The sequence below is a fragment of the Gossypium arboreum genome, chromosome 5 (genome assembly GCF_025698485.1).
Source record: "Gossypium arboreum isolate Shixiya-1 chromosome 5, ASM2569848v2, whole genome shotgun sequence".
NCBI lineage: Eukaryota > Viridiplantae > Streptophyta > Magnoliopsida > Malvales > Malvaceae > Gossypium > Gossypium arboreum.
Genome location: NC_069074.1, coordinates 90,145,757 through 90,156,595, shown reverse-complemented (window position 1 = coordinate 90,156,595; position 10,839 = coordinate 90,145,757). Strand labels below are relative to the sequence as shown.

Here is a 10,839-nt window from a genome sequence, read left to right as displayed (position 1 = left end):
GGACCGATTCTTCGCTATCATCGAGCCCAATTACACGGAGCTCACCTTGGAGTTCAGTTCTACTTTTTTGGCCCAGCAGGTCATGACAGTGCACAATGAGCCGACTATTTCTTTCTGCCTCAGTGGCGTAATGCGAAACATGAGCGTCCTAGAGTTCGGCGCTACTATGGGCATTTACATGGAGGAGTTCATATCTGCCGAGGACTTCCTTCGGCTTCCTCAACATATTCATCATTCCCCTTCGTGCTATTAGACCGATCTCACAGGCGGTCAGACTACATATGACGCAAGTCACTCGAAGGCAGCTTCTCTCCCTCCAGTCTTACGATACATCTACGCCCTCCTAGCTCACACTTTGACCGGTCAAAGAGAGCACTGGCGTCGTCAGCACTCACGACTCATACTTCCTCTGGAGCATGGCCTACGGCCATGTTATCGATCTGGCGTACTTCATTGCCCTAGCCTTTTGCCATCAGATCAACCGACATAGGAGGGGCCCTATCTGCCTAGGCCTTTACGTGACTCGTATCATTCGTTACTTCGGTCTTCTCGACACACCGGAGCTGCCTCGACACTTACCATCGCCAGCCAGATGTCCCTCAGGGCATCTCTAGCATGATCCACATGAGGATGATAGAGCGACGTCGTGGCATAGATCCCCCTCAGTATAGACTTGTGTATTCTGACCCCCAGAGTGACCCAGAGGACATTACTGATGATGTCCCTCCCCACCACGAGGATCCACCACAGCCTCCACCATCGAGTCACTGCCAGGTTCCTTCCACTACTAGTTTTTTAAGAGTATCCTTTGAGGAATTTACTGATTTTCATCAATATTGTACTCAAAGGTTTGACAGTATTGATGCAAAGCTCGATAGTTTCGGTGCGACTTTGCAGCAGCTTCGCAAGCACTTCCATATCACTCCTCCAATGCCACCAGCTTGTGACTCTGATGACAAGGACCTTTGAGTCCATCCATTTTATTTTTATGTTTATTTTTATTTTTATTCTTATTTTTTGTTTTATTTTTATTTATTTTTTGTTGCCTTTCAATACTTATATTTTCTATTTTGAACTTTGTTTCTCTTTATGGATATTGTCGAGTAACCCCTTGATTCTCTTCCACAGTTGTGTTTATTTTCTTATTAGTAACTCAGAATCATGCCTTTCATTAGCCCTATTAACAATTTTCTCTTTCACTATTCCAAGGATTTCATCCAAAACAATTTAGGGTAGTTTCGCTTCTCCCCTCTGTTTATAATATTATGCTTATATTGTTATTATTTATCTTTGTACATTGAGGACAATGTACATCTTAAGTGCGAGGAGGTTATTTATATGATTATCAGAAAATCTCTGAATTATGTCTTGTGTTTAGGTAATTTTCTCATATTACTATTAGAATGAATTTTTTTATCAATTTGTGTTATTTATTGATATGTTTTAGATTAAATTCATAGGTAAATTGTGCATTGATGGTTTAAACTTTAAGGCATTAGAGAATCAAGCATGATAAGTATATTTTCAGAATTGAAAATTTTAAGTTGTTTCCCTGAATTGAGGTATTACCTTGAAATTTGAAATTTGCAAAATTGACATCAAAGAGCCATAATTTTTGTGAGATTTTGAGCCTTTTAGAGCATACATTTTTCTTGCTCACTTTATTATTGGTTATGAGTGTGTCAATATTGAACTGTTATTCTAGAACTTGCATTGATTATACATGTCGAGACCACAAATTTGATTTGATATACTGAGATGATAAAGGCACCTAGGTTTTAACCCACTTACCCCATAAAAGCATACCTCCACAGTTAACCCCTAGTGAACCCTTTTGAGCCTACCACACCATTCTTGATTTACCCCATTAATGTTAACCTATATTTCACCCTTTTTGATTCATTGAGAATTTATCCCATTTTATTAACTCCCTTTTTGTCGAGATTAGATTTGATTTATTGTAACGCCCCAATTTTCGGGAATTCTGTGAATGTTGACAAAATTTCATGCTTTGATTTTGTCATTTGTGAGTGAAATTATGAAATAGGGCCTATGTGAAAATGTTTGAAAATGCTATAGGCTAAATTGAAGTGGCCAAATAAATAGGAGTGCAAAATAGGAGGATTTGCATGATAAACCTCCCTTTTTACATGAAGTGGCCAACCATCATGTTGTTGTAGACAAAATGTACACTTGATATCCATAATTTATGGTACAAATTGATACAAATTGATAATAGGTTAGGTAAATGTTCCATGATAATGGGTTAGGTAAATGTTTCATGATAATAGGTTAGGTAAATGTTCCATGATAATGGGTTAGGTAAATGTTTCATGATAATGGGTTAGGTAAATGTTTCATGATAAGAATATCATGTCTTTTGTATTAAAGAATTAAATGGATGAAATATGAAGTTTTATTAAAAGAAAAAGGGGTGAAAAGAACAAAGTTTTGTCCATCTTTGTTCATCATAACTGAAAGTTAGAGAAGAGAAAGGAGAGGAGAAAGCTCTTGAGTATTCGGTCATTAGGAGGAGGAAAATTGAAGGTAAGTTCTTGGTACCTTGCTTCTATTTTGAGGTTCATGAGTTCTTCTTGATTCTACCTTAACTCTTGAAGTATATTTTGATTTTTAGTTGTGTTGTGAGCATTTAGTCATGAATTAAAATGAAGGAAATGGTTGTTGTTTCATGTTCTTTTGATGAAAAATGGAAGATAGGTGAAGTTGAGCCAAACAAATGAACATGCATGTGCCTTAGATGCTAAAGGGAAAAATCGGCTAACATGTTGTGCTTTAAAATGATGAAATGGAGATTATAATTAAGTAAAATCATAGATATGTGATGATTGATTGGTGATATACATGTTTAAATAACATGCATGCAAGATAGGTGTATGAAAGAGTGATTTGGTAATAAATCTACTTGGGACAGCAGCAGTAACGTGACTTTGGAAAATCACCATAAATTGTGGGAGATGAATTAGAAGCTGAATAAATTATGTGATTAAAGATTATTGAGTCTAGTTTCTAATGAAATAAACAAGAACATATTTTGAATTCTGTACAATGAGAAATTTGATTCGTAATGAAGAGTGGTCAGATTAGTCAAACAGTGAAACATGGGAAACTTTGAGAAAAATCTGGTATTGATTGGCTAAACCAAAAATTCTGAAAATTTTATGGATAGAAGATATATGAGTCTATTTTCAAGGAAAATTAATGGAACTTGATTTGGAGTTTCGTAGCTCCATTTATAAATGATTTAGTGACTGTTGCTCAGGAAGACAGCTTGCAGTGAAATTATGATTATGTGGTAAACATTGACAAAAATTTGTTAATAAGTTGCTTATTGATTTCTTATAAGCTTACTATGATCTGTAGGTGTGGTTGGCCGAATATTGTAAGGGGTTAATATGTAGTTTGTATTTGAATAGTTAGATTAACGTGTTAGTAATCCAATTGTAGGCGGTTCGTGTGTGGATCTCGTTAGCATATCGTCGCAAACAGGTGTGTAACTAACACCCTCTTTCTTAGTCTAGATTGGCAAAAGTCGAAAAGCCGAAATGCCGAAAATCGGTATTTTGTAGATTTGCGAGTGTGCGAATGCTCGTGAGGTAAATCGATTAATGTTTTTGGTAAGCTGCAAAATTTGGACTGCAAAGTGCATGATTTCTGTGCCCTCGATATTTTTGGGCTTAATGGGCCAAAATTGGAATGATGGGCCAACAGGTCCAATTCGGTAAGAACCCTCGGTACGTGATTCTGTTAGTACGTGAAAAGTAGGAATATGCATGAAAAACCCTAAAAGCAGCTAAATTACTATAATACCCCTATGTATGGAAAATTACTGTTATACCCCTAGGTGCAAAATTACCGAAATACCCCTAGGGTTAAATTGACCTAAATGCATGTTTGACTGTTGTTATTTACTGCATGCCATGTTGTTATTATCTGATGCATGGGATTGGGATATTGACGGAGGAAGTACTGAAAGTGGCTTGTCCACGATCTTGGAGGCTTTGCCTCAATTCTATCGATAACTGAGCAGCAAGGTCGCAATGTGGAGTGTTAAATTGGGCTGGGTGGGTTGAGCTATTCCCCACATGGAGTGTATGGCTGGTACGGGTGGAGTGTAGTGGTTGGTGGGTTGAGTAGTCTCCCCAAATGGGCTTGCATATGTTTACTGATGTTGCATGTATTTTGAAATGGGCCTATGGGCCATACTGTTATCTGAATAAGGGGCTAAGGCCCGGTTTATTGTATGTCTGAAAGGGCTCGCCCAGTACCACTATTACCCAAATGAGCTTGCATATGTTTATGATGTTGCATGTATTTTGAAATGGGCCTATGGGCCATCATTATCTGAATAAGGGGCTAAGGCCTAGTTTATTGTAATCTGAAAGGGCTCGCCCAAGATAACCTGATACTGAATGGGCTTGAGTGACTTGGGCTTTGAATGGGTTTTCCTTACACACCGAGTTTCCCCAAACTCACCCCTTTTATTTTCATCCACGCAGAAATCCCCAACCATAGTGGGCTTGGAGTCGTGAGGGAATTGAGTGGCCACCCGCTTCGAAAGTTTGATTTTCTTCGGTGAACTGGACATCCTTTTAATTACGTTTGAGGTTTTGGGCTTTTAAATGTAATAAAGCCGCTTATTTATTTTTGATGGTTTTTATATGTTTTATTAAGATAGATAATATTTATTTTAACTGTTGAAATTGGATAGCTTTAGGGCGCGTTTTCAAAAACAACAGTTGATTTCAAAATAACACGACAACAAGCAAAGCTTCCGCAATGAAAGTTTTTTCCAAAATTAATCACTTTTCCTAAAAATGACTTAATCAAATCGGTTTCCTAGAAATATCCATGATGTTAAGGAGTGGCAATGGCGGTATGCAAGTCTAGGATTGGATCCGAAGGGAGCTTGGTACTTAAGCAGTCCGATGGACTCACCACCTCTTTTCTGGTTTCCTACCTGGTGCATAGCTTCCTTTCACTTTAACCCTTAATGAATTAATCTTTTGAACATCAAGTACGATTTTCTGGACTTAGAATGGAAATTTTTTTTTTTTACGTTTTGATGTGGCATGCTGGATCCGGCCATAACTTCTGGGCCGGGTTTGGGGTGCTACATTTATTACCTAGCTAGGTTCTTCTATTTCATTTGTTAAGTTATTATTTGTTCTTGTTCTCTAAAAAAAATTCAATCAAAATCATTGTCGAAACCATATTTTTGAAAGAATGGGGGTCGACTTTGGTTTTGAAAACAAAAAGAAACATGGGAGTCGCCACCAATCCTTTTTATTTAGGTTTGATCGAATCACTTAAAAATTTAGTCGTTTCAATAAAATATTTCGATTTATTAAAACAAATGATTTTGGTCTACGAAAATTGAGAAGAAGGATCCGGGAGTCGGTTACATGAGAGGAAGGATTAGCACCCTCGTCACGCCCAAAATTGGTACCTAATTGATTAATTAACGTCTTAATGTCGAAAGTTGAAAAGATTTTAAAATAAATTTTAAAATACGATCCCTTCTCATGAATGCTAATTTTAAAAAGCCTGAATTACGTTGAAACGAGAATCAAAGACTTACTCGTCCTGAGATAGTAAGGTGTCACATCCAGTAAGTTAGGATGCGACGTTTAAATCTTCAGGAGCAAGTTTTCCTTTAATCTTTATCAATAGTTTGTGTATTTTGAAATCTAAAAGGATATTTGGCTTTTTAGATTTAACAAGAAAATCGAAACCCAGTAAGTTAGGGTACGATTTCTTGAATTCCCGAAACGTGAAATATTGCCTTACTTTGAATAAAACGAATACAACATTTAGCAATGTGCATTTATTTTGTTTGGAATAAAATAAGATAATCCATATTGGATAAGCATGTTGAAGCTTAATACACGATGTGATTTAAACTAGATAAAACAAAAACATAACATAGAGCATGGGATAATAAAATACAAATTAGATACAATGTTGATGAATGTCCACAATATGAAGATGTTAATAATGACAATATTCACACGATGTATATTATTTTTTTATACCAATCAATAATCTTGTATGGGCTTGAATATTGACCGAACCCTAGCTTGCTTTCTTTTCTTTTTATTTTGTTTAGTTTTGGCTACCAAGAACATATGAACACTCAAATATGGCTTTGTTTATTTTATGTTTTATATAATAATATAGCATATATAATTTAATATTTAATTTACTTATATACCTTTACTAATATAATATAAAAACCATGTAACATGTATCTTATGCTGTCCCACTTACTTATTAATGGGATATTTACAACATAAATGTCCCAACTTAGAAAGCCACTAACAATTTGGCCCTTATGCTTTAAACTATCAAGTTTTTAATTTATGCAATTAAGTCCTTTTATTTAATCGGGCACCTAAACGACAAAATTAAATCACGAAAATTTCACAGATATAAATTCACACAAAATAAACACAAAAAATAATTTAAAAATTATTTTCTGACTCAGATTCGTGGTCTCGAAACCACCGTTCTGATTATGATCTAAATCGGGCTGTTACAACTCTTCCCCCTTAGGGATTTTTGTCCCCGAAAATCTTACTGGTGAAAAGGCTCGGATAATGTTCTCTCATTGTACCCTCTGGCTCCCATGTTGCTTCCTCAACTCCATGCTTATGCCACAATACTTTAACTAACAGAATCTTCTTACTCCGTAACTCTTTAACCTCACGAGTCAAAATGCGAATCGGTTCTTCTTCGTAGGTCATATCAGGCTGAATTTCAATCTCAGACGGACTAATCACATGTGAAGGATCAGATTGATACCTCCGAAGCATCGAAATGTGGAATACATTGTGTATCTTTTCCAACTCAGGTGGCAACAGCAATCTGTAAGCAACTGGCCCAATACGCTTTATAATTTCATACGGCCCAATGAATCTCGGACTCAATTTGCCTTTACGACCAAATCTGAGTATTTTCTTTCATGGTGAGACTTTCAAGAAAACTTTCCCAATTTGAAACTCTATATCTTTACGTTTCAAGTCCACATAAGATTTCTGACAATCCGATGCTGCTTTCAAACTTTCACGGATCACTTTCACTTTCTGTTCAGTTTCTCTGATCAAATTATCTGAGCTCAGTCCAGTACAATGGTGTACGACATTTACGACCATACAAAGCTTCATAAGATGCCATTTTGATACTCGATTGATAACTGTTATTATACGCGAATTCAATCAGAGGTAGATATCGTTCCCACGTACCTTTGAACTCGAGAATGCAATATCTAAACATATCCTTAAGTATCTGAATGATTCACTCAGACTGGCCATCTGTTTGCGGATGGAAAGCAGTACTGAAATGTAATTTCGTACCTAGTGCATCTTGCAGTTTCTTCCAAAACTGCGATGTAAACCTCGGATCTCGATCCGAAACAATGGATATAGGCACACCATGTAATCTCACAATATGAGAAACATACAATTCAGCTAGCTTATCAAGTGAGTAATCTGTATGTATCGAAACAAAATGAGCTGATTTAGTCAATCTATCAACAACAACCCAAATTGCATCTTTCTTGCTCGGTGTCAATGGTAAACTAGATACAAAATCCATCATAACTCTATCCCACTTCAACTTAGGTATCATGATAGGCTGAAGCAATCCTGAAGGCACCTGATGATCAGCTTTTACTTGTTGATAGACTAAACATCTTGCAACAAAGTCAGAAATGTCTCGTTTCATACCCTGCCACCAATAAAGCTGTTTCAGATCGTTATACATCTTTGTACTACCTGGGTGGACAGATAACCGACTACTATGTGCTTCATTCAAAATCATTTGGATCAACTCTGTATTCCTCAGAACACATATCTGGTCCCTAAATCTAAAACAATCATCAGCATCAACCCTAAACTTTGAATCAACATCCGTCTCACACTGAACTCGTTTTGCGATCAATTCATTATCAACCTTCTGGGCATCACATATTTGTTGAACAAATAACGGTCTAGCTTTCAATTTAGCTACTATCGAACCATCATCTGACATAGCTATGTGCGTATTCATTGTTCACAAGGCAAACAGTGACTTTGGCTTAAAGCATCAGCAACAACGTTGGCCTTTCCCTAGGTGATAGTCAATCACAAGCTCGTAGTCTTTTAGCAATTCTAACCATCGAAGTTGTCTCAAATTCAGATCTTTCTGAGTCATCAAATATTTCAGGCTTTTATGATCAGAGTAAACATGACATTTCTTGTCGAACAGATAGTGAAGCCAAATCTTCAATGCGAACACAATGGCTGCCAATTCTAGGTCATGCGTCGGATAATTCTTTTCATGTGGCTTCAACTGTCTCAAGGCATAAGCTATAACATTGCCTTCCTGCATCAAAACACAACCCAAACCATTCAAAGATGCATCACTGTAAATAACAAATTCTTTACCCAATTCTGTCTAAACTAGCACTAGAGCTTCGGTCAAAAGGGCTTTCAACTGATCAAAACTTTTCTGACACTTCTCTGACCACTCGAACTTAACATCTTTCCACAGTAGCTTTGTCATCAGAGCTGCAATCATAGACAAACCTTTCACAAAGCGTCTGTAATAACCAAAGAAGTCCCGAAAAGCTTGAACTTGAAACATTCTTGGAGGTTTCCAATCCAGTATAGCTGATATTTTGCTCGGATCAACCCGAATACCTGATGCTGATACCACGTGACCCAGAAAACTGACTTCACTTAACCAGAACTCACATTTACTAAATTTCGCATACAGCCACTTATCTCGCAATGTCTCCAACACAAGTCTCAAATGTTCGGTATGTTTAGCTTCATCATGGGAGTAGATCAAAATGTCATCTATAAACACAACTACAGCAGGTGCATTCGTAAGTGCGAATGGCATAACTAAAAACTCATAAGTCTGTACCTCGTTCTGAAAGCAGTCTTTGGTACATCTGAATCTTTAACTCACAACTGATAGTAACCTGATCTCAAATCTATTTTTGAAAATACTGTGGCCCCTTTTAGTTGATCAAACAGATCATCAATCCGTGGCAACAAATACTTATTCTTTATAGTCACCTTATTAAGCTATCTATAATCAATGCACATCCTCATGGTTCCATCTTTCTTTTTCATAAACAACACAGGTGCACCCACGGAGAGAAACTCAGTCGCGCGAAACCTCTATCAGTCAATTCTTGCAACTGAGCTTTCGATTCTTTTAATTCTGTAGGTGTCATTCTGTACGGGGCTATGGATATCGAAGTCGTCCCCTGTATTAACTCAATACCAAACTCTACTTCCCGAATAGGTGGCAAACCTGGTAACACTTCTGGAAACACATCCGGATACTCACATACAACAGGTACGGATTCAATGTTTCTTTCAGCCGTTTTATTGTCGAACACGTAGGAAAAGTAAGCTTCACACCCTTTTTTCACATATTTCTGAGCTAGCATCGAAGAAATCACTGCTGGTAAACCGTACAAATCGCTAGATTCAATCCGAATAACTTCATCATTCTGGCTCCGTAGATCAATGGTCTTTCTTTTACAGTTCACAACAACATCATGTAAAGTCAGCCAATCCATACCCAGAATTATATCAAACTCATCAAATGGCAGCAACATTAAATCAATCGGAAAGCACAGATCTCAAACCATCAAGGGACAATTCTTACGCACTTTATCAACCATAACACACCGGCCCAAGGGATTTGACACTCTAATCACAAACTCAGTAGACTCAACAGGTAGAGTCTTACTGGATACTGATGTCTCACATACATAAGAATGAGTAGAACCAGGATTAATCAATGCAATTACATTAGTATCATAAAGAGTAAATGTACCAGTAATAACATCCGGGGATGAAGCCTCCTCTCGTGCACGTATAGCATAGGCTCTGGCAGGTGCGCGAGCCTCAGAACTGTTTGCTGTATTTTTATTTCCTCTTTGACTGCCACTCGTATTACTCACATTTCTCGATGGTCTACCCTGAGCCGCAGTATTACCTGATCTCGAGTTCTGCACTGGATTCTCTTTTGCTAACCTTGGGCAATCTCGAATATAGTGCTCCGTCGACCTGCATTTAAAATAGGCCCGATCATGTAATCTGCAACTGCCAGGATGTCGTTTGCCACAATGCTCACACTTTGGTTGATTAGATCTGATATTACCCACACTGGCTACCAAGGTAGCTTTCGAATTCACAGGTGGTCTGTACTGATCTCGTCGAGAATAACCCGAAGTGGCTTTTGAACGACTGAAATCATCTCAGGACCTCTTTGATGCCGACTGGAGTGACTTACCGGGTACTCTTTTACGTGCATCTCTAGCTTCAAAGTCAATCTTTCTTTTCTCTTTCCCAAGCTCTTCAGCTTTGCAGGCTCGCTCAACAAGTACCACAAACTCTTTTATCTCAAGTATGCCAACTAGCAGTTTGATATCTTCATTCAACCCATCTTCAAATCTTTTACACATTATGGCTTTAGTACAAACACACTCTCGGGCATACTGTCTGAGTCTCACAAATTTCCGCTCATACTCCGGCCCTGTTTCAGCTCTAGAAATTCTTTACACTTCTGATCTATAAGTCTCTGACTGATATATTTCGATTTAAACTCAATCAAAGAATTCCTGTGTTACCCGCTTCTCTCGAACTCATCGATACTAGGGTATTCCACCAGTGGTATGCTGTGTCTCGAAGCAAAGATATAGCACATTTCAAACATTCATCTGGAGTACAGGACAGCTCATCAAACACACGGATGGTATTATCAAGCCAAAACTCGACCCGCTCAGCATCATCATCATCAGTGGCTTTAAACTCTTCA

The 10,839-nt window shown here is 37.7% G+C and overlaps 1 long non-coding RNA gene across 1 annotated transcript; it reads left to right on the top strand.

The window, feature by feature from the left end:
* The first annotated feature begins 2,403 nt into the window (after positions 1 to 2,403).
* LOC128293349 (uncharacterized) lies at positions 2,404 to 3,929 on the top strand. The gene is made up of 2 exons (XR_008283534.1): positions 2,404 to 2,547; positions 3,466 to 3,929. It is a non-coding gene; the product is annotated as an uncharacterized LOC128293349 (long non-coding RNA).
* The last annotated feature ends 6,910 nt before the right edge of the window (positions 3,930 to 10,839 follow it).